Source organism: Acartia tonsa, chromosome 5 (genome assembly GCF_053477335.1).
Source record: "Acartia tonsa isolate MP-2025a chromosome 5, ASM5347733v1, whole genome shotgun sequence".
Taxonomy (NCBI): Eukaryota; Metazoa; Arthropoda; class Copepoda; order Calanoida; family Acartiidae; genus Acartia; species Acartia tonsa.
In genome coordinates, this window is record NC_137264.1 from 708866 (window position 1) to 713034 (window position 4169).

Below are 4169 nucleotides of genomic sequence, written 5' to 3' on the forward strand. Positions count from 1 at the left end.
GGATGAGAGGAGAAGTGTGAAAGAAAGTCCATAAAAGAGAGATGGATAATCGACGTATTTTTATGACGTCACACATGACCCTTTCCGCTGTCCCAAATTTTTGTAAACAAGGATGACAGTATCCAAAAATGCAAAGATCTTTGAATTTGAAAAGGCATATGTGAATTGCAATTATTTAATGTTTATTTGTTATACATTCATTATAATGTGGACTTCTCGAGGTTTTTAAAGGGATAAGACAATGGACTAAATTAAATTTACATTCCCATTTATCATAAACAAAATTAACCCATCTAACCTAAATCAAGGGGTATGTAATACAGATAAATAGATAATTATTATTTTATTAAAAAAGGGTTGGAGGATGGATACCCCCCCCCCCCGTGTCAAAATCAATCATACTCAAAAGTCCAAAAAAAAGTTCTTTGATTGATAAATGACGGGCATATGTTAATGTAGCCGTTTCTTATGTGTTAATTCATTCGTTTTGGCTCAAATATTTTGGGTACTTTCATTATGTTTACACAAAGAAATAATTTTGTTTATAATCATTGGGGATATACATTTATTTATTTCTTTTGCCTTATCCAAAATTTTCAAAGAAAAATTTTAATTAGAACAAAATGACAAAAGTTTAATTTTTCATCAGAAAATTCCGAGATATTTGAAATATTTTTTGGTCAAGTGGAACCCTGTATGTTACTCAAAGGAAAAAAAGGATCAAATTTTCAATTTTTTTTTCTATAATTAGTTTTTGTCTGTCCGCCTGTCGGTCAGTGTAAATTTTGGTCGATAGTAACCTTGTATGCTACTCAGTACTGTTTTTAAAGTAAAGCTACTCTACTCTATAATTTGTTCTTTGATGTCCGTTTGTCAGTAAGTCGGTAACGCGCTATTGGGAGAAAATGTAATTTCCTTATTTATGACAACCATGCAACTTTTGTAGGCCATAGGAACATTTTTAGCATTTTAATAAAGCAAAATTGTTTGTTTTCATAACAAACAAATAATAACCTTTTTGACTATAAAACGGTAATTTCAAAGCTTCGCCACTTAAAAACAGAGATAAATTATACAAAACATGTTTTTTTTTATGGTTCAAGAGACAGAAAATTGATTTTGTTTTCTTTTGATGTATAGATATAACTAAAGATAAGGATTTGGAGAAATATTCTAAAATTATGAATTTAGAAACTCACATAGAGGTAAGTTTATCTGTCTGTCTATCTGTCTATCTATCTGTATGTCAAAATGTCTGTTTCTCTCTCTGTTTAACTTTCTTACTATCTGTCTGTCTGTCTTTCTATCCGTCTTTCTGTCTGTCTGTCTGTCTATCTGTCTGTCTATCTGTCTGTCGATTTGTCTGTCTATCTGACTGTCTATATGTCTGTCTATCTGGTTGTCTATCTGTCTGTCTATCTGTCTGTCTATCTGTCTGTCTTTCTATCTGTCTATCTGTCTGTCTATCTGTATGTTTATCTGTCTGTCTATCTGTCTGTCTATCTGTCTGTATGTCTATCTGTCTATCTGTCTGTCTGTCTGTTTATCTGTCTGTCTATCTATCTGTCTGTCTATCTATCTGTCTATCTGTCTGTCTATCTATCTGTCTATCTGTCTGTCTATCTGTCTGTCAATTTGTCTGTATATCTGTCTGTCTACCTTTCTTTCTATCTGTCTGTCTATCTATCTGTCTATCTGTCTGTCTATCTGTCTGTCAATTTGTCTGTATATCTGTCTGTCTACCTTTCTTTCTATCTTTCTGTCTATCTGTCTGTCTATCTGTCTGTCTATCTGTCTGTATATTTGTCTGTCTATTTGTCTGTCTATATGTCTGACTATCTGTATGTCTATCTGTCTGTATTTCTGTCTGTCTATCTGTCTGCTTTATGTATTGTCTTGTCTTTGATTTGTAAATACTTCCACAAACTGTATATCCTTCTCAGTATCTTTATATCTACTCATCTTTCTATTTACCTATATATTTATCTATCTATTTATCATTTTATCGATCCATCTAACTATACATTTATCTATCCATTTATTTATTTAATTCTGTATATTTTATAAGATTCCTCAAATTTTTATTGGTGTGCGAAATAATGACATAATTTGTAGAACAAATAAATATAAAAGATGTATACCCTGAAATTCAGCCAATAGGAAAACATGATTAATATTATTGATTATTGATCATCTAGTATTATACATCTAGGATATTACAGAAGATCAGCTACTGCGAGTGTGTATCCTCCCCGTATATCTTCTCAGAGCCCTCCAGGCTGGAAAATATTTTGACAAAGGTTTGATTCAGATTTTAATAATAGTTATTTATAGTATCGTATTATAGGTAGATTTCCGGGGATTTTAAAATAAAAAAATTAAGATTAAAACCAGATTTGTTGACCCAGACTTTTGGCCCTTCTGTATTAAGTAATTGATATTAATTTTATGTTTCTAATTTTAAGATTTGATGAAAAATGTCTGTAATACGATGCTATACATGATTTCTTAGAATGGCTGAGAACTGGTTCTGATCCAGGGGATATTAATCAGTTTCAAAGCAATATTGGAATATAATTTCAATTTATGGAAGTTTATTTCATTTGATTTGTTTCATTAATCATAGGTTATTTTCTTATACGTTTATTAATATTCTAAAATTTCAGTGGTTCCAAGAAAAATGAACAAAGATAAAACTTTACATCCCCATGAACTTTTGATTTTAAGGTAAATATTTGTTTTAGTAGCGAAACTACTCTATAATTTGACATGTTCGTCTGTGTGACAGCTACGTTTAGAGGGACAAGTACTTTAAGTTGTAAGAGATTTGTATCTGTATTTTAAGATCTCAATAACTACGGAATCGATTAGATTCTCTATTTTGGGCACGCTTCTCTTAGGCTTAATAGTTTTAGGCTATTTTTCAGTATTCACTCTTGGGATGGTTTTAAGCTATTTTTCCCCTCTTTGCCATTTTGAAGACAGAGTCACTAGAGGCTTTGGGTGTATCCTTTAACAGTATATTTTGTTCAGAATTTTACACCATCTATTTCTGGTAATGTTGTGAAACAGTCATCCAACTAAAAATGTATATTTATATTTTGTTCAGAATTTTACACCATCTAATTCTGGTAATGTTGTGCAACAGTCATCCAACTAAATATGTATATTTATATTTTGTTCAGAATTTTACACCATCTAATTCTGGTAATGTTGTGCAACAGCCATCCGACTAAAAATGTGGTTATCAAGGAATTAATCAAAAGTCGTTAAATTGTTCTGTCACTTCATAAATTATGTATACTGGCCTATCATTGGTCATTTGTAATGTAGGGCGTTATTTCTTTAATGGAACTTAAGTTGCTTATAAAAATTAGACAACTCTTTTAAAAACAATATATAGGATTGTTATCTTACATACATATACCTTAATAGCTTTGACTCTAAGAGCATTTACTATATTATCTGTTACATACAATATTTCTCAATCAATCAGTTTTTTGAAGTGCTTATGATTAAACCAAAAATCAGGATGAAAAAGTGACATTTGTAACTAGTGGCGATGCAATAGGTAACAATTTTATTTTCAATAATACAGCTTTAAAAAAAGTTTTAAAAAGTAGAAAAAAAACAATTTAATCTATTTTGCAACATTTAACAGTTCTGATTGATTGTAAAAGAAGGAGGTGTATTAAGGATTTAGAAAGACATTTTAAAGGAATTTGTATAAAAAATTAAAATATACTTTGGAAAAAAAACAATTGTGATAAAATTATCACAGTTTAGCTGTATATTAAATGTAAACTGCAAAATATATTTTTTAGTTTTAATCTGAACCTAATAATTAATTTATTATATGTAGGCACTGATTTCTCACTTATAAACCATGATTGTGATCCCAATGCAATGTTGCTCAATGTTAGGCAATAACAATAGTTTTGTTATATGTTGAATTTGTTATTCAAAATGTAGGATGTCTGTCTGTGTCTATTTATATGATTGTTTGAATATCTGATTATTGAAAACAGTATATGTATATAGAACCATGCGACATACATATAATTATACAAACATTCAGAAAGACAAAGACATGTAATTATAGCCATACCTAAATACTTATAAATAGACATACTTAACCCTTACAGATCGGGCCCCAATTCCCACCTTAA

General features: G+C 30.1%; 1 long non-coding RNA gene across 1 annotated transcript; it reads left to right on the plus strand.

The window, feature by feature from the left end:
* The first annotated feature begins 1141 nt into the window (after positions 1 to 1141).
* On the plus strand, positions 1142 to 3273 carry LOC145319881 (uncharacterized). Its single transcript, XR_013880050.1, has 4 exons — positions 1142 to 1205; positions 2213 to 2300; positions 2667 to 2727; positions 3186 to 3273. It is a non-coding gene; the product is annotated as an uncharacterized LOC145319881 (long non-coding RNA).
* Positions 3274 to 4169: the final 896 nt, after the last annotated feature.